General features: G+C 50.1%; 1 protein-coding gene and 1 long non-coding RNA gene across 5 annotated transcripts in view; both read left to right on the top strand.

Annotated features, from left to right (window-relative positions):
* The window catches only part of SLC2A13 (solute carrier family 2 member 13), a 342,499-nt gene that overhangs the window by 133,377 nt on the left and 187,540 nt on the right, over window positions 1-21,582 (top strand). The window lies entirely within an intron of this gene.
* Window positions 3,249-6,445, top strand: LOC138843908 (uncharacterized). Its single transcript, XR_011379079.1, has 2 exons — window positions 3,249-4,809; window positions 5,179-6,445. It is a non-coding gene; the product is annotated as an uncharacterized lncRNA (long non-coding RNA).

Here is a 21,582-nt window from a genome sequence, read left to right as displayed (position 1 = left end):
GAAGACAGAGTCTGTTCACCTGCATCGGGCTGGAGTAGTTGCAGCTCATTACAAAGGGTTTTGTAGCCTTTGTTCTATAGATAAAAAACTTTACTTGCAAAGTAGATTATAATGAGCCCATTTTCATTGTTCAAGAATATATGTAGTGGCCGAGCGGCTAGCCATTATAGGTTCAGGACAGACTTGTGTACTGCAGTGGGACGGGCCACGCAGCCCATGTGACGGGATTCCAGCCCTGTGTGGTGCTGTGTGGCTTTGGGTGTGAGTTTCCATCCAGACAGCCACTAGCCGGGCTCTCGTCAGAGCTCTGCAGCGTGACTCATTGCCCTTGACTCTCCGGTGCTCAGCTGTCTTCTTCTGTCACCTGGAGTTTGTAATTTTGCGGGTGGGATGACATACCGTACAGCACCATGGGAACAGGGCTGCGCACATCCCTGGCTCTCTGAAAACGTTCAGCAAGATTTCCTGAGTGCCTGCCGTGTCCTGGACACGGAGAAGACGGTGCGCAGCCTGCCTGCTTCTGAGGAGCCCACGCTGCCTTCTCCCTCACTGTGTGCGGCACTCGTAGAAATCGGCTCGCCCCACTGAGGCTTGCTCGTCGTAGTGAGGCTTTGGGCCACCAGTTTGGCAGGCGGCTTTTGGGAAGCTCTCCTCTGTATGTGCCTTTCGATTATCCAAATTAAAACCTTTTAGAAAAAAATCTGTAGCTTCAGGCCATGCTTCTTTTGTGTCTCTTAAGCCTGAGCCGTCGTAGAAGGGTCTTCAGAGAGGGCTGTTTGCTCCTGACGTGTTGGAAAGCACGGGGTGAGAGGGGGCGTCTTCTGTCACAACAGCTTGGCAGCGGCTTCTCACGGGGTTGAGGGCCCCCCCAGTTCCACAGCTGTGCTGGCTCCACCGCTGAAGGAGACTTTTCCTTCCAGGTGAGCAGAAGTAGACTCTGAACTCTTGGGAGTTCGCAGCCTGATGTTGGGAGCCTGCCTGAAGCAGTCCTAACCTGCTGCGTGTGGTTGGAAGCAGCTTTAGCTGGGAGTTACCTTGGCCTTGCTGGTTTACCTGGGGAGGACTCTTGCCAAAGAGAAAAGGCAGAGTCAGGCATGCCCTGGCGACCCTCGGCGGGGTTCGGTGGGGCTTAGGTTCGTGCTGGGCGCCTGCTGTGCACAGTAAGAAAATGTAAGTGTGACATCTTGCAGCACCACGTCCTGTGACGTTCCATAATGAGACGTCACTTGGTCACGCTGGGAACAGGGCTTCTCGCTACACCTGCCGGTAGAACACTTGCCAGATGACAGGAGTGACTCCCAGGATCAGTGCCGTGCCAAAGACAGTTTCTGAGAGAAGAGTGTCTGTTTCTAAATGGCAAAAGAGCATCATTAATATCTTTCCTACCAAAGACAGGAGACAGATGGTACTCATAAAACATAATAAACTCCTCGTGGTTGTTTTCAATAAGGCACAAATGATTTTATGGGGCTTTAATTTGAATTGTAGTCTCTTAAGAGGTTTCTGATGAAAAATCATATATCCAAAAATCGAGATGACATATTTATAGTTAGGTGCATTTTATTTATTTATTTATTTTTTGGCTAGGTATAGGTAGTATTAGTGAAAAATCTGTGAGAAAAAAATCTTAAGCTTTAGGATTAGGGAGTGTCTTCAAGCTTCATAGGACCCTCAGTTCCTTGAAAAGAGCATGGGGACCCCTTGGTGTGGCTCCTCCCCTGCCTTTCACTGGGGGGCTCCAGGGGACAGACTTCATGGACCTGTGAGATCTGCAGCTGCCCTTGGATTCATGTTCTGCTGTCACTGTCTTGAACATTTTCTTTGAAAGATTTATTTATTTTTGACAGGCAGAGTTAGAGAGATAGAGAGAAAGGTCTTCCTTCCGTTGGTTCACCCCCCAAATGGCCATTACAGCCGGTGCGCTGCGCCGATCCGAAGCCAGGCGCCAGGTGCTTCCTCCTGGTCTCCCATGCGGGTGCAGGGCCCAAGGACTTGGGCCATCCTCCACTGCCTTCCCTGGGCCACAGCAGAGAGCTGGACTGGAAGAGGAGCAACTGGGACAGAATCTGGCGCCCCAACCGGGACTAGAACCCAGGGTACTGGCGCCGCAGGCAGAGGATTAGCATAGTGAGCCGTGTCTCTGGCCTGAAAGATTTATTTATTTGAATGCAGAGTGATGGGGTGCGAAGGGAGGGATATCTTCCATCTACAGGTTCACTCCCCAAATGGCTGCAACAGCCAGGGCTGGTTGAGGTCAAAGGCAGCAGCCCAGAGCTCTAGCAGGTCTCCCACGTGGGTGGCACTGGGCCTTTGTCCACTGCCCTCTCAGGCACATTAACAGGGAGCTGGATTGGAAGTAGAGCATCCAGAACTCAAGCAGGATATTGGTGTTGTCGGTGGCAGCTTAACCTGCTCCACACAATGCCAGCCCCACTGTCTTGATAGTGTTAATTATTTTATTTATTTGAAAAGCAGAGACAGACAAGGAGGCAAACAGAGAAGTCCTGTCTGCTGATTTCCTCCCTCCAAACGCCCACAGCAGTCAGGACCGGGCCAGCTGAAGCTGGGAGACCTAAACCCAGTCTGTGTGTCTCTCAGATAGATAGAAGGAGCCAACCTGAGCCGTCGCCTGCTTCTGCACTTTGTCTGCATTAGCAAACTGGGGCTTGAGCTTCGGCACTGCATTGGGGGGGCTCCCATGTCCTAAGTGACATCTTAGCCACTTTACCACGTGCCTGCCCCTTTCAAAGTTAACTTTGAACAAGCGTCCTACAGGTTCACCCTCCCTTAGCCCCACAAGGTATGTAGCAGGCCCTGCCTGTTCACAGCTTCCTTCTTTGAACTTGGAGAAAGCCACAGACATTGTTGATAGATCCAAAAATCAAGAATCCATGCGTCCCAGCAAAGAGAAGCCATTATGCTTAGTGAAATGAACCAGTGCCCAAAACACGAATACCATGTTTCCCTGATCTGTGGTGACTAGCATATCGAGTACAAAAACTGTACTGTGTATGAGTGAAATTGACATTTGGAGATTGGATCATTGTTTACAGCCCTTGTATTTACTCTTGAGGAACAGTGGATTTTTCTACTTAGTAGTTGCTGAAGTCTTTATTTACTGTAAGTTCAAGCTTGCGATTATAAAATAAACTAAAACTTTGTTGTAAAAATTGGAAGAAAAAACAAAGGGGGAGGGGTAGGATTGTAGAAGGGAGGGAGGGTAGGGTGGGAAGTACCATGCTCTTAAATCTGTGTATGTGAAATGCATGAGATTTGTTTACCTTGTATAAATAAAGTATTTATGAAAAAGGTAAAAGGGCAACTTGAAGAAATTGTTTAGGAAATAAAAAAAAAAAAAAGAAGCAAATGAAGTTTAAAGAAGTTGGAAGTTTTAACTCAGTTTCTCAGCCAGGAGCGACCACGCCCCCTAGTGGTCGTTCAGCAACGTCTGGAGCTGGTTTTGTAGTCACAGCTGGGCGACGTGGGTCTAATCCTGCCAGTGCACAGAACAGCCCTAGGACAAAAAACTTTTTAGCCCAAAATGTCAGCTCTGGTGAGGCTGATAAACCGTGACAAGCTCATTGTTAACAGGGTGAACACCCGTCATCTGAAAATCCAGAACATGAATCTGTGCGCATTAGCACTGCGATGTAAGTGGGAGTTTCACACCTGACCACGCGTGATGGGCCGCGGCCAGGATGCAGGCACTGTAACAACGCTGTATAAAATGCCCTTCAGGCTCTCTGAACAAGGTGTTGATGAAACAAATCGATTTCGTGTGTTGACATGAGTGCTGTCCTCAGGCTGTCTCATTATTCACATGCAAGTGTTCCAGAATCTGGAAAAATCTAAACCCGCAGTGCTGCTGATAAGCAATTTCTATGTCCTGTCTTTTGTCCCCAGCGCTTGGTACTGGCTCACTCCAGTGTGTGGGGGGCCGTGGGAGGCTGCTTGCTTGCATGTGCAGACTGCAGAGTGAGTCTGCTAGCAGTACGCTTGGTTGAACATCTGCTAGGGTGCAGTGCAGGAGTGCCGTCCTGAGACTCCACATCTCGCACTTTCTCTGATACCTGACTGGCCCCCAACTCCCTCCTACCTTCTCTCAGACACCTGCCAGTCACAGCTGGCAAGTGGCGTTGCAGGGTGCACTTGCGCGTGTGTGACAGCCAGTTGGGGTGTTTTTTTAGCTAGTCGAGTGGGCATGTTCCCAGATCTCTACGATACAGTGCCGTTTGCTGTGATTATGTGGTGCAGGCAACTCTTACAGAAGTTTAGAGAGAGAGAGAGATAATGAAGGAGAGACGCAGGCTAAGTGCTTTGGGAAGATTGAGTGAGGTCATCATTAAGGAAGATTGCTCTTGCTCGTACTGTGGGCAGGATGGCTCTCAAGGGTTTCTGAGAGAATTATTAACATTAGATTGACACTGCTGAATTTACTTTCCTGTCTTAAGTTCTCCCTGTTGTTTCTGCTGTGCTCATAGATAGTGCTTAACATCCGTACTGCTTGCAAGGACGGTGCTCTGGATCAAGTGCCTCACAAAATTAGAGAATGACTGGCATGCATATATTTTGGAATAAATAGTTTAAGTTTGGAATACAACTGACTTTCCCTAATAACCGGTAGTTCTGACAACAGGGCTTTTACTGTGTGTGTTTTCTGGAGGGAAAAATATGTTCATCAAGTAATCTGCTTTTCTCCCTTCTGTTGTCAAAGAACTCTCAGCTCGCTGATGTCTCTGAGTGGAGCTCCTTACTTAATTCCTGGAATTTCACAGAGCGCTGGATAGGAAGGAGCCACATTTCTGTAAGGTCTGACTCAGGCCTGCACCGTGGCTCACTAGGATAATCCTCCACCTTGCAGCGCCGGCACACCGGGTTCTAGTCCCGGTCGGGGCGCCGGATTCTGTCCCGGTTGCCCCTCTTCCAGGCCAGCCCTCTGCTGTGGCCAGGGAGTGCAGTGGAGGATGGCCCAAGTGCTTGGGCCCTGCACCCCATGGGAGACCAGGATAAGTACCTGGCTGCTGGCTTCCGATCAGCGTGGCACGCCGGCTGCAGCACGCCGGCCGTGGCGGCCATTGGAGGGTGAACCAACGGCAAAAGGAAGACCTTTCTCTCTGTCTCTCTCTCTCACTGTCCACTGTGCCTGTCAAAAAAAAATAAAAAAATAAAAATAAAAAGATCTGACTCACGTGTTTGGAAGGTAACCTTCAGCTTTTGATTGCCCAGACGCCGGCGTAGGGTCTGCCTCCCGCCCCACTCAGTACTGCGGCGGCAGGAGCACCTGCTTCCTCTTCAGGTCCTATGTTTGCTCCCTGGAGCTTTCCACCTGCCTGGACAGACAAGGGGCACGGTGGTGGTTCCCTGACACACCGTCTGTGAGAACTGAATGGGTTCACGTAAATAGGATGACCAGAAGTCAGTCAGATAACTGAAGCTCCCACCTCTGCTGGAACTGAGGAAGGAGACGTGAGCGGTTACTCTGCCTGACTTGGGGGAGGCTTCACTTGGTGCTTCTTGTCTGGGACTCGGGTCTCTGAAACAGGATTTAGAGTTCGAGCCTCTTAATCACGGCTTATTGAAACAATCAGTGGGGGCCAATGCTGTGGCATAGTGGGTAAAGCCACCACCTGAGGTGCCAGGATCCCATATGGGCACTGGTTTGAGTTCCGGCTGCTCCACATTCGATCCAGCTCTCTGCTGTGGCCTGAGAAAGCAGAGGAAGATGACCCGAGTCCTTGGGCCCCTGCACCCACGTGGGAGACCTGGAAGAAGCTCCTGGCTTTGGATCTGCTCAGCTCTGGCCTTTGTGGCCACTTGGGGAGTGCACCAGTGGGGATGGAAGACCTTTCTCTCTCTGCCTCTGCTTCTCCTTAATTCTGCCTTCAAGTAAATAAATAAATAAATCTTTTAAGAAAAAGAAAACAGGCTGGCGCCACGGCTCACTTGGCTGATCCTCCGCCTGCGGCGCTGGCACCCCAGGTTCTAGTCCCGGTTGGGGTGCCAGTTCTGCCCCGGTTGCTCCTTTTCCAGTCCAGCTCTCTGCTGTGGCCTGGGAAGGCAGTGGAGGATGGCCCAAGTGCTTGGGCCCTGCACCCGCATGGGAGACCAGGAAGAAGCACGTGGCTCCTGGCTTTGGATCGGCGCAGCATGCCGGCCGCAACACACCGGCCGTAGCAGCCACTTGGGGGTTGAACCAACAGAAGGAAGACCTTTCTCTCTGTCTCTCTCTGTCACTGTCTAACTCTGCCTGTCCAAAAAAAAAAAAGAAAAATAAAGCAGTGGACAGCTCTTTAGTAACCGTTCTTTAGTAACCATTGGTGTTGTACCTTTTTATGAATTGTTACGCTGCATTTTCCGTCAGTTGTCACAGTTCTGCAGACACATTCCAGCAGGTTGTGGCCCCAGCATCCTGTACAGATAATAAAAGGATTCGGCATCTGTGATCAAATAGTAGTCACTTCTCCTCGTTTCAAATGCTGCTTGATTTTATCAATGACGGCCTTGCCCCTTTAAGGGCTGGTAAAGCTGAGCTCCTCTTCGCCAGCTGGGACCCCAGCCCCCTGCATTCATAGCCCCTTCCTCAGCTCCGGGGTCCAGCTGCTGGGGCCGTGGGGCGTCTCCCTGTAGGCGCGTGCACCCCTGGAGACTGCTCACACCGCAGGCGCCATCCTGCACGTGTGTCTCGGTCCTCATCAGCGAGCCAGGTCTTGCACGGGCTGGGCTCATGCCCGTGAACTATGCTGTGGGGCTCCAGGAGGGACAACGCCACAGCGGCTTTCTTTGTCTGGTACCAGAGGGCGTTAGGTCCCCGCAGCAGAAGCGGAGCTGTGAGGGCCACCCTTGCACGCGTGAGTCTGATGCACACGCACACGGGTTTCTCGGGGCAGGGCCCCCGCAGCTCCCCAGGAACCGCCCACAAAGTGGACCTCGTGCTGGTGGCGTCCTCCGGGCGGTCTGTTTAGGGGCCAGGGTCCTCCTGCACAACCTCTGTGAGGTAGCAGTCGCAGAGCCAGCCTTTGGGACAGCACCGCTCCGTCAGGTGCGCTCAGAGCTGAAGGCGCAGCGCGATTGCTTCGCTGAACTCTGACTGTTCAGTTTCTCACCCTGGAACCTTCTCCAGCCCTGCACCGCCCACTTCGTGTGCCACAGTAAAATCCTTTCTCCTTCTCTGCTGCTGCCTCATTTAGTAACAGAATTTCAGACAAAATATAAGTTATTGTAAGGAATCATTTTCACAGCTATGTTATACTCAATGCAAAATTTTGAAAATCTGTGTGCTTTTTGGCCGTGAAAACACTTCCTTGAAATGTTTTAAATCACGAATTCTTTAAGAATTATATATGTGTTGGTTTAATCTGAATCTGTCAATACTATTTAGTTTCCACGAAAACGGGACGATGGTCAGATTTAAAATCTGGGTTTCCTTGTGGAATACAGTGTGTTATAAGTGTGACATAGATAAGAGGTGGGCACAGGCCATGAACCTCAGGGCTGGATTCTGGAGGCGTGCTCAATGTTACAATACTAATAATGTTCTTTTCTTAAAGCAAACTTCAATTTGCTATCAAGAATAATTGTATGTGTTTTTTTTGTGGTGGACAATCATAGTTAATTTTTTCTTTTGAATGGTTGCAAGAACTTAAAGCTTTAGAACATCTGTATTTTTATGTGCGTTTATTCATAAACTACTTGTGGATTTTCTGCTATAGATGAGGACTTATGCCTAAAGGGTTTTTTTTTTTTTTTTTTTTTTTGACAGGCAGAGTGGACAGTGAGAGAGAGAGAGAGAGACAGAGAAAGGTCTTCCTTTGCCGTTGGTTCACTCTCCAATGGCCGCTGCAGCCGGCGCACCACACTGATCTGAAGCCAGGAGCTAGGTGCTTCTCCTGGTCTCCCATGTGGGTGCAGGGCCCAAGCACTTGGGCCATCCTCCACTGCACTCCCTGGCCACAGCAGAGAGCTGGCCTGGAAGAGGGGCAACCGGGACAGAATCCGGCGCCCCGACCGGGACTAGAACCCGGTGTGCCGGCGCCGCAAGGTGGAGGATTAGCCTACTGAGCCGCGGCGCTGGCCGGGTTTTTTTTTAATGTTGAAGATACTTCATGTTTCTTGCAGAGCAGAGTGAGGGCTGAGGGCTCCCTGGCCCTGCCCCTGTTGTGCATCTGTGCTGAGCCCCCGCATCCCCCGCCCCAGAGCGCAGGAGCAGGGGCTCGCTGGCGTCCAGAAGTTCTGAGACTGGGTCTGCGTGAGTGAGAAGGAAAGGAAGGAGAGCGGGATCCCGACCTGAAGATGCAGCTCCTCTTGATTTTAGACAGCGAACTGAGGGCCGCTGCCCTGGGAGAAGTCGGAGGGAAGTGTTCTGCTGGCCTCCCACACTCACGTGGGAGCTTCCTCTCGTGGTGGTGAATTGACGAGAAAGTTTTGAAGGGGCTCCTGGCGCCCTAGGAGGTGAGAACTCCCCCTCGGAGCTGGCAGCCATCTCCCGAGTGTCTGAGCGCTCTTTGGAGCACAAGGGACGTGCCGCTTCCCACGCCAAGCGCCGTGCGTGCTCGGTGCGGTTCCGTCCTCACATCTCTTTGCTGGAGCCTCAGAGCAGTGGCGCAGATGAGGAGGGAGTCTTAGGACAGAGGAAAAAAATGAACTGAAGTGTCCTCCCTGCTCGAGGGAACACAGAGCCCAGCACTGTTGCCTGCTGTGCCAACATCGCCAAGTCGAGTTGCAGCTGGTGTAGTTCACAATTTCTTGTTGGGAAAAAATTTGTTTTCCCAGGAAGCTCATGTAAAACATTTTTTTTTTTTAATTTTACTGTTGTGTTACTGATTTTAACTTCCTGTGTTACCCAAGTAGTAACTGATGTGGTTATTGTATTAATTTCTGTTTGCATGGCAGCAAGAAGAGTATTTTTAGACTTCATTCATGCATTGTTTTCCTTCCTTAAAATTTTAAACTGGTTTTGATTGAAATTATGAAGTTATCTGGGTACAGGGTTCTCAACCCTGGCTGCACACTGGAGTAGACGGTGTCTAAGCCGATGGACAGGTGGAACAATGGCACAGACTCTGATGGTGCTGAGGCGGGGGCGGGGGAGACCACTAGGGCAGGGGCCAACTCGTGTTGGGCGGACTGGCTCCTGGCGAGCATGCGTCACAGCCAGTGGGCGAGTGGGCTGTGCCTTAGCACAGTGCTGGGTGGCTGTACCGAAATCCGGTGAGTAGGTTGGGGTAGCATCTGAGCATAGGTGCTGCAGCCCTCGGCTGCCGGGTGATGGTAATACGGGTTCTGATTGAGCCATCACTCTTTGGAAACCACCGGCTTGGATCTCACTTTGCTAACTTTCTTTGCTTAGTACTTTGGGTTTTGTTTGTTCATTAAAAAAAAAAAAAATCTGTGCAAGAAATTTTACCCTCGACATGCTGACGCGTTTGCCCTTGATGGTGTTGCTGCGGGTTAGGGGCGGTTTTCATTTCTGAGCTCGGGTGCCGCATTGAAAGCTCCGGCACTGATGCCCAGTGGCTGTTTCTAAGATCCCAGTCAACTGAGAGGAGAAAACCGTCTCACACGCGTGGAGTTTATTCAGCCTGAAATGTAGTAAGGCCCATGAGTGCCTAGTGTCTCCTGTCCTGTTTCTTGTTGTCTTTGAATTGGTCAAAAGAGATCTGCCCCATTCAGGTTACCGTATTTTTAAAAGATTGATTTATTTGTATATGTGAAAGGTGTATCTGTGTTTGAGAAAGAGCAACAGATATTGATCGATCAACTGATCGCTCATCCATCTGCTGGTTCACTCTCTGAATGACCACAGTAGCCAGGACAGGACCAGGTGGAAGCCTGGGTCACCCACATGGGTGGCAGGGGCCCAGGTGTTTGGTCCACCTGGTGCTGTCCTCTCAGGTAGATTAGCAGGAGGGTGGATGGGAAACCAAGTAGTAGGGATTGGAACCAGCACTGTGATGTGGAATGGCGGTATCGCAGGCGATGGCTTAGCAGGCTGCACCACGATGCAGGCCCCCAAGATGTGTTACGTTGATGATGTAGTCCGGACTGAGGGTGGACAGGTGAATAGAAGTGAACACAGGTGAATAGCAGGTGCAGCAGTGTGCTCCAGTGAGGTCAGCAGTGTGGGGGCGTGTCCTCAGGGGCTGGTGTTGTAGAGGGTCCCCAGGTTGGAAATGTCCCCTGTCTTCTGTCTTTATGCTGGCTGTCATATCTCTGTTGTCAAACTGTCCACAGTGGCTGTTGGAGAGAAGGTTGTGATTGATGGCTCAAGCCACCTTCTGCACATCAGTGCCTCTGGCCGATGTCAAGAGAGACAGCAGCTTCAGCACCTAGGCGAAGAGACAGGAAGACACTTTCTGTCCTTAAGGGCTCGGGCAAACGTGCAGAGAGTCAGACTTCAAAAGGAAGCATCTCCTCGCCCACACAGATCTTGGGGGACTAGGTTTTTTCCCATATTGCTGAGTTCCTAATGGGGTTGGGGTGGTGCTGTTGACCCCTTGGGGAGGGGCTTGCCTTGGAAGAGTGCCATGTTTAGCATCTGTAAGTGGTCACTGAGTATTTGTTGTAAAGGGACACTGTTGCCCATCCGTGAACATCACTCAAATATCGCTAACGTAGTCTGTAATGGCTTTCATCTACAGCCTTAAATAATAATCATTTTATAAGCTCTTAACAGACCCATGTCCCTTCTGTATGCATTGCTAACATAGTCATTTGCTTAGCCCCTGGACATGCGCAAGAACCAGGGTCTGTAACTGATGCTTCCGTTTCCTGTGTGTGTGCATGTATGTGTGTGACATGTACCTGCTTCATGTACACATAGCCATGTGCTGTGTAATAATGACTCGGTCCATGATGGACCATACATACACATGCGACAGGAGTCACGTAGGGTGGTCATGGCGCCTCAGAGTTCCTGTTGTGTGGTGCCGTCAGAGCCCTCGTAGGAGCAGCACCACCTGTGAGTCATCTGCGTGTGGGGACCCGTGTGAACACAGCTCCTGCCTGCAGTCGGGCGGAGGTGCTGCACATGTGACGACACGGAAGTGCTGAGAAGGGCGGGCAGCGGCTGCGGCACTGGCTTGTGAATGTGCGGCACTGCACTTGGCCTTGCCGTCATGGTGTACTCCTTCTTCTGCAAACACAGGCTTTACTGTCTGCACCCGGCGCCAGCAGCCTCCTGCAGCTCGTGTTTACTGAGTCTCTGGACCATTTTCTCTTGTACTTGGTTGACGCTAGCGTTTTTTATCATGGCACTGAGAGCAACAGGCTATGCTGTGTGTGTGTGTGTGTGTGTGTGATATATATGTATATGTATATGATTTTCAAAGGCCTCATTACATTCCTGTGTGCATGTGTGTGTATGATAAAACATGAGTAAATCGAGATGTCACTGGATTAGAAAAAACAGCTGACAGCCGAGTGAAAGGCATGCCAGTTCTTGCACCAGTGATTTTCATTTGACAAGAGTTTACCCAACATTTGGGGAGAACTACGGTTTTCCTTTTATCAAAACTGGAGACCCAGTTTGCCGCGTTGATGTCTGTAGGGGGACGTTGGGATGCACCACTTCATGGAAAAGGACAGCGCTCCTAAGACATCAGTCTCGTCGATGGAAGTTGCGGAAGAAGCAGTTTGTGGAGAGTGCGTTTCAGGAGGTTAAAGTAGTACCTGGGGGTGTTTGGGTGCTTGGTCCTCCGAAGGGTGTATGTTGACAGCTGGGATTGTGAGACACACCCAGACGACCTGGGAGCCTTCGTGTGAATTCAGTTTCAAGGTGAAGTTAGCGGAGGTCGGCTGAATTGTTTGGAGGTACAAGGGATGACAGAGCTGCTCGTGGCAGGGTCAGACAGGGAGGCTGGAGTTTGAGGCGGCCCTTACTTCTGCCTCGTTGGTCCTCAGATGTGCTTTCCCGTGGGTGGACATCCAGAGGAAGGAATGCAGTCAACTGGACATCTCTTGAAGGTCACACAGGATGCGAATTCTGGGGGTGGTTTTTCTGTGTTTCATGTCCCGGTGCTTCCCTGTGTATACCCACACCCAGTGTTGTACTGAGGTCAGTGCTAACGCAGCTGACTTAAGTCTGAGTGGAGCAGGCCCATCCATTGATTGTTTTGATTTTCAAGTAAAAAGTCCTGTTCACATGCGTGTTCACTGAAATGGCCTTTGATAGACAGAACTACAGCCGCATCTCTGCCTGTCCACTGCTGGCTGTTGTCAGACGCTTGCACAGGCGTTGTTTCATCCCATTCTTGACAAGCTGCCGAGGTTACTGTTACTCTCGAAATTTTCAAATGTGGAAGTGTTGTCCGGGGAAGTCAAGCCGAAACCAGCGTGCTTATCAATATTTCTGACATTAATAAGCTGTGTGGGCTCTTGCCATAAATTCAGAGAATTCTGCATACTGGTCAAATCGACCAGGCAGCATGGTCAATTTTTTAAACTTTTAATTTAGCCAGAGAAATGCTTTTTTAAGCTTTTCATTTAGTCAGGAGTAAGGGCTTAATCTATGGAGAAAAAAGAGTCTAGAGACTGAGCTGGGGTCCATACGGAGCAGAGAGCCGACCAGGAGACGCATGCAGAGAGCGTTTGGTGCTGACCAGCCACAGGCAGCTTAGCGGAAGCAGTGAAGCGAAGGTGGAGCGAGAGCAGGCATCCCAAAGGCCACGGCGCGGGGCAGCGAGGGGATCCAGCGCAGCCAGGGAAAATAAGGGGAAAAGGGCCCACCTTGCTCCAGGCTTTTTATCCGCTTCCCAAGGCACATGGTTACACAGCCTGATGGACAGGTGGGCATACAGATGGGGTCAGGTAGGGGGATGAGATCACACGGGGACATGGTGAAGGCGTGGTCTTCCAGCTCATAAATCTAATCACATTTATCCTGCTGCCTGCCCACATCAAAGCTGCTTTCTCAGAGCTGCACAGTGGATTCGTGGACCTTGGGTTTCCCGACTGCATCCAGACCTCTTTTTCTCTATCAATGCTCAGACAGGCCAAGAGTCAGAGGACTGAGAAACGCATTTGACATGTGTGTGTGAGTGTAGGGCACACATGTGCTTGGTGTGTGCTGTGTGAGTATGTGTATTTCTCATATGTTCTGTTATCTCCACCTTCTTTGGTGGTAGTTTTTTTAAATTTTTATTTAATAAATATAAATTTCCAAAGTACAGCTTATGGATTACAGCGGCTTTTTCCCCACTATAACTTCCCTCCCACCCGCAACCCTCCCCTTTCCCACTCCCTCTCCCATTCCATTTGCATCAAGATTCATTTTCAATTATCTTTATATACAGAAGATCAATTTAGTATATATTAAGTAAAGATTTCCACAGTTTGCACCCACACAGAAACACAAAGTGTTAAGTACTGTTTGAGTACTACTTATAGCATTAAATCACAATGTACAGCACATTAAGGACAGAGATCCTACATGAGGAGTAAGTGCACAGTGACTCCTGTTGTTGACTTAACAAATTGACACTCTTGTTTATGGCGTCAGTAATCACCCTAGGCTCTTGTCATGAGTTGCCAAGGCTATGGAAGCCTTTTGAGTTTGCTGACTCCGATGTTATTTAAACGAGGTCATAGTCAAAGTGGAAGTTCTCTCCTCTGTTCAGAGAAAGTACTTCCTTCTTTGATGGCCCATTCTTTCCACTGGGATCTCACTCGTGGAAATCTTTCATTTAGGTATTTTTTTTTTTTTTAATTTGCCAGAGTGTCTTGGCTTTCCATGCCTAAAATACTCTCATGGGCTCTTCAGCCACATCTGAATGCCTTAAGGGCTGATTCTGAGGCCAGAGTGCTGTTTAGGACATCTGCCATTCTATGAGTCTGCTGTGTATCCTGCTTCCCATGTTGGATTGTTCTCTCCTTTTTTGTTCTATCAGTTAGTATTAGCAGACACTAGTCTTGTTTATGTGATCCCTTAGACACTTAGACCTATCAGTATGATCAATTGTGAACTGAAGTTGATCAGTTAGACTAGTGAGGTGACATTGGTACATGCCACCTTGATGGGATTGAATTGGAATCCCCTGGCACGTTTCTGACTCCACCATTTGGGGCAAGTCCAATTGAGCATGTGCTGAACTGTACATTTCCTCCCTCTCTTATTCGCATTCTTATATTTAACAGGGATCACTTTTCAGTTAAATTTAAATACCTAAGAATAATTGCGTGTAATTAAAAAGTTCAACCAATAGTGTTAAGTAGAACAACAAGAAAAAAAAGAAATACTAAAAGGGATAAAGTATTAAGTTCATTGACAGTCAGGACAAGGGCTGATCACGTCACTGTTTCTCATAGTGTCCATTTCATTTCAACAGGTTTGCTTTTTGGTGTTTGGTTAGTTGTCACAATCAGGGAGAACATATGATATTTGTCCCTTTGGGACTGGCTTATTTCACTCAGAACGATGTTTTCTAGATTCCTCCATTTTGTTGCAAATGACCGGATTTCATAGTGTGTGTGTGTGTGTGTGTGTGTGTTTTACTGCTTTATAGTATTCTATAGGGTACATGTCCCATAATTTCATTATCCAGTCTACTGTTGATGGGCATTTGGGTTGGTTCCAGGTCTTAGCTATTGTGAATTGAGCTGCAATAAACATTAACGTGCAGACAGCTTGTTTGTTTGCCAGTTTAATTTCCTTTGGGTAAATTCCAAGGAGTGGGATGGCTGGGTTGAATGGTAGGGTTATCTTTAGGTTTCTGAGGAATCTCCAGACTGACTTCCATAGTGGCTTGACCAGTTTGCATTCCCACCAACAGTGGGTTAGTGTCCCTTTTCCCCCACATCCTCGCCAGCATCTATTGTTGGTAGATTTCTGAATGTGAACCATTCTAACCAGGGTGAGGTGAAACCTCATTGTGGTTTTGATTTGCATTTCCCTGATTGCTAGTGATCTTGAACATTTTTTCATGTGTCTGTTGGCCCTTTGGATTTCCTCTTTTGAAAAATGTCTATTGAGGTCCTTGGCCCACCTCTTAAGTGGGTTGTTTGTTTTGATGTTGTGGCGTTTCTTGATCTCTTTGTAGATTCTGGTTATCAACCCTTTATCTGTTGCATAGTTTGCAAATATTTTTTCCCATTCTGTCTGTTACCTCTTCACTTTCCTATTCCTTTTGCAGTACAGAAATTTCTCAATTTGATGCAATCCCAAATGTTAATTTTGGCTTTGACTGCCCATGCCTCCAGGGTAGTTTTTTAGCAACTATATTTTCACGTGTATGTGTTTCTGTCTTTCCCTGTCTCCTGTGAGTGTATGCATGCATGTGCTATGTGCATGTGTGTACACACAAATCCTTGTGTGCAGCCGTGTCCAAACACAGCGAACACAGGGAGATTAGTGTACCACCTGTGAGTTCAAATTGAACACAGCTTGAGTGCAGCTTCTGGCTGGGAAAGAATAGGATTTAAGGCGCCTGCAGTTACTGCTTCTCACATCAGTGGACACCAGAATCTGCTTATTGAAGTTACAGGATGGGACTTGAATGCATCAGAATCCGTCTCCCTGGATAAGCGTCACGTGGAGACTTCATATACAGAGGCAAACGGCAGCGTTTGCAGCCACGCGTCTGTGTCCACGTCACTCTTCCACCAGCCGTGCGTCCGTGTCCACGTCACTCTTCCACCAGCTCACTGCTCTACAGACCTGAAGCTGCGTCTCTGTCTTGCGTGTTTCCTAGCAACTGACTCAGACACGGAGGGTGCATCCATGGGGCCTTTCGGGACGTGCCGTGCCTCTCTGGAGCAGCATCTGAGAAATGGAGCCCACGCTGATTTTGCTCCTTGTGGCTCCTACTGAAAGCTTGTCTGTTACGTTCGTTAACCTCTAAAAGTGGGATGTCATTGCAGATCATCCATAGAGACTGAGTAATAGTGACAAAATATTAAAGTCAACTTTTGGGAAATTGTCATCACTAGTAGTGTTTCTTGAGTAGTCCTTGTTGTTTATGTGTATCTTGAAATACTGGTTGCGGATACAAGGAGGTGCAGTAAATCCTGTTTTACATTTGAGAATGAGGATCTTTATCATTGCATGCTTGTAGATGCCCAACTGTTTCATAATTGTAAAATAAAATGCATTTTTTGTGTTTATTTCTTAAAATGAGAGGTGATGTATCTGTCGTGTGTGTCTGTGTGTGCTTAGGTATATATTATTATACTCAGCTGTAAATTTTTTAAAGATTTTTATTTATTTATTTGAGAGGTAGAGTTACATACAGTGAGAGGGAGAGACAGAAAGAAAGGTCTTCCTTCCATTGGTTCACTCTCCAAATGGCCGCAATGGCCGGAGCTGCACCTATCCAAAGCCAGGAGCCAGATGCCTCTTCCTGGTCTCCCCAATGGGCGCAGGGGCCCAAGGAGCTGGGCCGTCCTCTGTTGCTTTCCCAGGCCATAGCAGAGAGCTGGACCAGAAGAGGAGCAGCTGGGACCAGAACTGGTGCCTGTGTGGGATGCCTGCTCCACAGGCGGAGGATTAACCTACTGCGCCATAGCGCCGGCCCCTATAAATTTTTTAAAAGGTTGATTTGTTTGAAAGTCAGGGTTACACAAAGGGGGAGACATAGAAAGAGAGATCTTCCATCCGCAGGTTCACTGGCCAGATGGCTGCAATGGTTGAGGCTGGGCCAAGCTGAAGCCATGAGCCAGGAGCTCCTTCCAGGTCTCCAATGTGGGTGGCAGGGTCCAGCCAGTTGGGTCATCTTCTGCCGATATCCCAGGCTATTAACAGGGAGCTGGGTCCAGAAGTAGAGCAGCCAGGGCATGAACCAGCACCCATAGGGGATGCCAGCATTGCAACGGTGGCTTTACCTGCTATGCCACAATACCAGCCCCTCTCATCTGTAAATTTTAAATCTTTCTTTTTAAAGAAAACAGACCGAGAGAGAGAGAAAGAGAGAGAGAGAATCTTCCATCCAATAGTTCACTCCCCAAATGGCTACAATGGCTAGGACTGGAGCAGGCCAACATGCGGAGCCTGGAACTATATCCAGGTCTCTCCCACATGGGTGGCATGACTTAGGCCATCCTCTGCTGCTTTCCCAGGTGCTTTAGCAGAGAGCTGGGTTGGAAGTGGAGCTGCTGGGACTTGAACTAGAGCTGTTAAGGGATGCCAACTTTGCAAGTGATCGCTTGACCTGCTGTACCACAACACCAGCACTCTGAGAGTGGCAAATTCACACGGGTTCTGTTGGAGCCAGCATTGTGGCGCAGTGAGTTAAGCTGCGGCTTGAAATGCCTGCGTCACATATCAGAGGCCCCCCGTTCAAGTCCCGGCCTCCCGCTGTTGAATCGGTTCCCTGCTAATGTGCCTGGAAAGGCAGTAGAAGTTGGCCCCAATTCCTGCCACCCACATGGAAGACCTGGATAGAGGTCTTGGCTCCTGGCGTTGGCCTGGTCCAGAGTTGGCTGTTGGAGGCCATCTGAGGAGTGGAGCAGCAGGTAGAAATCTCTCTCTCTCTCTCTCTCTCTCTCTGTCTCTCGCTCTCTGTCACTCTGCTTCTCAATCAATCAATCTTTAAATGAAAACACAGTGTTTTGTGAACTACGTATGTCATTTTAGTTAAGGGAGATAAATACTGACTGCCCAGTCCCCATTTCTCTTTCTGCAAAGTCGGTAATAATTTGGTGGTGCGGTTGCAGCCCATCTTGAAAACAGAGCATGAGCTGGCACTTACGGGTGTTGCGTGCTTGTTGTTATTTACTCGTTACCTGATTTCGCTGGGCCAAAATGGACAGTAGGATATCAGTTACGTAGTGTTGATGCCACTGCTAAGATGCCCCCGTTACAGCATGCTCCTCTCCGGTGCCTGGGCACTCGGTGTGGCCAGAACTTGAACCAGCCTCCATGCCTGACGCTCACTGTGTGGTTTGCCAGAACCGTCAGAGAGGAGGAGATGAGCAGCATGGAGAAGAACAGGAGGAGAGTGGGAGAAGGGAGTCGGGGCAGGGGGTGGGGACTCTCCAGAGGGACCTGGTGCTACAAGGAGGCTGGGAGGGGCACCTGGCTGCTGCATCCTTGTCCTCCCCCACCCCCACCCCGCGAGCCTGCTGCTGTGCTCTGCTCCTGCCGGCACGGTTGGGCCAGCACCCGTCAGGGAGGCCTGTGCCCCCTCTGGGATGCTCGGAGCAGAACAGAGTGAAGACTGCAAACGGTGTGAACTGCACCCCAGTTTGCCTCGTGTGTGAAATGGGGTACTTGGCCTAGGTCAGATCTTTGCTGAAAGTCGCCTGTGTGGGAGTCAGCCCTGAAAGGTGGGGCTCGTCTGCCCGCTGCACCCGCCTGTGCTTGGGAGCACTGCCCGCCATTTCTTGTGGGTAGCAGAGTTCTGAAATGCCGGTCCCCCCTTCTGCCAAGTCCTCTTGCTGTGGATCTGCACTTTCACACCTGATTTCAGCCTGTGCCGTTCATTCCAAATAGAGCCAGAGGGCTGTTGTTGTCCTGCAGGGAGACAGCTGTCCAGGCTGCTCGGCTGGGCTCCAGCATGGCCCATGCCCCCAGCAGTGTAGCAGCCTTTCCCGTGCAAGCTGGCTTAGACACACACACGCGAAAACCTCGCGATTGCATGATCAGCAAGGAACCTTTTCCTTCCTTTGCTGAAAAATATTTTTAAAAATTTGTTTTTTCATTGGCCTGAAAGGGGTCAGGGGAGAGCCATCTTCCACCTGCTGGTTTGCTCCCCAAATGCACACACCAGTCTGTGCTAAGCCAGGCCAAAGTCAAGAGCCAAGACTCCCATCTGGGTCTCCGGTGGGGGTGGCAGGTACTCAGGTTTCTGAGCCATCACCTAGCGCCTCCCCTGGAGCAAATTATCAGGCAGTGGGAGTTGGAAGTGGATCTGGGGCTCAAATCGAGCACCCCTGATACAGCTTGTGGGCATCCCTGGTGGTGACGTCACCACTGCACCCAGTGTGTTCCCCCAGGTTCTCGTTTATGGGCGTGGGTGGGAGCATTACCCCTCTCCTCCCATGACCCTCAGCTAGCAAACGGGGGCTCCGTTCCCATTTGACTGCCGCAGCGTTGGGCCCTAGTCACGACATCAGGAAGTGCCGCTCGCTGTCCTCGCTGTGTTTGTTAGCTTTTTAAATGAGAGGGTCATCATGGTGGTTTGGGTTTCTGATGGAAGAGGGAAGAACTGCCCGCTCACGTAGCTCAGGCGTCCTGATGCGTGAGCCCTGGCGTCCTCCGCGTCCTCCTCTCCTCTTTCTTTATGATTTTGAGTGAGATGCACTCCGTCTTCATCCTGAAGACCGTTACAGGAGGGGGGAACAGCCATTGCAGCAGGGATAACAGCTTATTGTGGCATGCCCGTCCAGACCGCACCCTCTCTGGCTGGCCTGGCCTGCAGTGAGCCTTGCTCAGGGCCGCCGGACATGGGGATAGGAACCCGAGGGGAGGAGGCCTGTTGCAGGGGACGTGGTGGAGTGCCTGAGCCAGGGCGGAGAGAGGCCTCCACACTCAGCTGGTGCTGACCCCGTAGCAGACACTCCACAGACTGCCTGTGGCGGCTGGGCGCTCGCAGGGGCTGGGAAGCATGTCTGATTTAAAAACACGGAAGGAGTTGGGAGGGTGCTGACAGCCGCTGATGGAATTCATCATCGGACGAGTGCTGCAGTTCACGAATGAGGGGATTTTGAAGTTGGGGGCAGAAGAACAGGCGGTGGGAAGGTGAGAGGAATGCTGAGGTAGTGGAAGAAACAGTCAGCTTGGACGTTTATGTCCACGTTTGTCGATCTCATGCTGCTAAGACTGGCTGGCATGTGAGTTTATGTGGGTCTGGAGCCTGCCAAAGCTCTAATTCTTTGGCTCCCACTGGTGTTCTTATTGTCTGAGCAGGTGCCGTGGTCACGTGATAAAGACCCCCAAGCACAGCTACTACCAGGGGGCAGTGGAAGGCCCCACAAATGGATGTCCCTTGACCTCATTTTTCCTGTTTTTCCCATTGCTGGGGTCTTCCCAGCTACTCCCTGGCGTGTGCCCAGGTAACGTTCCCAGAATACATAGAGCTGGAAATACCAGTGTGAGCACAGACCTGCTTCAGCTTTGGCCAGTGTTAAAGAGAAGAACTCCACCCAGAGGACAGTGAGCTGCTGAGAGTGGCGCTGGGAGGCTGAGCTGCCCCTGCCGCACACTCTCTTACCATTTGAATGGAGTTGAGTTGTTGCTGGGTACTGTGTGTGCTCCGCATTTTTCTGACAGCCAGGAGACTGGGATGATAAATAAGTCTCTCTCTTTCAGAGGGAACTCAGGGTCCAGTGGGGAGATGATGAGAAATAAGCGCGGCGATTTCAGAGGCGGAACGGTTCTATTTGAGCAGTCCAGGATGCGTGACCACGGGTGTCCCTGGACAGACGTCCCACAGTAGGACTCGGTGTCAGAACTCTTTGCATCGTGTTTTCTCCCCAGTGACTTCCTTTTTGAAATCCGAGCTATATTCCCATCACAGAAAATTCAGGAAAATGAATTTAACAAGCAAAAAAAAAAAGTCTCTTGGCAACAAGAAGCAGATTCCTGGGAGAGCGCTGGTGTTAGTTAGGAGCTTGATGGAGCCTGCACTCACTGCTCCGCTGTCAGGTTTCCTGGGACCTGGGACACTGGTCTTTACCTGGACTGCGTGGTTTGCTGGGGACTCTCTCAGCCAGACCATTCACCGTCTCTCCTCTTCTGTTGCAGGAGGATTTGTGGGGAAGGTTATGCCCACATCAATGAGGTTCTCAGCCCTCTCCATGTCAGGCAAGCTTGAGTGTTCTTTCACGACCCAGTGCCAGTGTCATGGGTGCAGTGTAAACTCATACCTGACATTGTCCATAACCAGCGGGAGCAAGGCCCGGTTACTCTGATACACTGATTACTCATTCATTCAAATAGTATTAATTGATTGACTGTTATGAAACAGGCACTGTTCCAGGGCCCTGGGATTTGATTTCACATCTAATCCCTTTAAACTTTTGTTTGTAGCCAGGACATGAGCAAGGAACACCCAAGTGTGTGAATGGCAGGTGGTGATAAGTGTTCATGGGTGCTGGTGATAACAGGTAAAAGTTGACGGTGATGGTGGGGCGGGAGGCTGTCCTGTCTCCACAGAGGCAGCAGGTGTTCCGAAGGCGGCGTTGTGAGAAGTGAGAGTGCCGTGCAGCATGGCAGAAGCCGAGTGACCTGCAGCAGGTGGGCAGGGGCGGTCAGATTTGCAGATAATGCAGGGCTGTGGAGATTTAGTCTCCTCCTCATGGGATGGGAAGGGAAGCCACTGGGTGGGCAGAGGACAGGCACAGCAGACGTGGCCCCGTGGCCCCTGTGTGGTGTTCACAGTGGCACAGGTCCTTAAGCTGCAGGCTGCTGGAGTGATCTAGGGAGGAGAGAATGGTGGCCCGGGCTGTGCAGTTGCTGCGAGGTACTGAGATGTCAGAGATGCTGCAGATGTGTGGGTGTAGAAAAATGAGTGAAGAATAACCCATAGTTTTCTTTTGGTTGTTCGTTTTAACTGAAATACCTAGAAGTGATAAAATATTAAGCTTTGAAAGTAAACTTTAGGCCGGCGCTGCGGCTCACTAGGCTAATCCTCCGCCTTGCGGCGCCGGCAC

Source organism: Oryctolagus cuniculus, chromosome 9 (genome assembly GCF_964237555.1).
Source record: "Oryctolagus cuniculus chromosome 9, mOryCun1.1, whole genome shotgun sequence".
Classification (NCBI taxonomy): Eukaryota; Metazoa; Chordata; class Mammalia; order Lagomorpha; family Leporidae; genus Oryctolagus; species Oryctolagus cuniculus.
The sequence above is the reverse complement of the archived record's forward strand: the minus strand, read 5'-3'. Positions and strand labels throughout refer to the sequence as shown.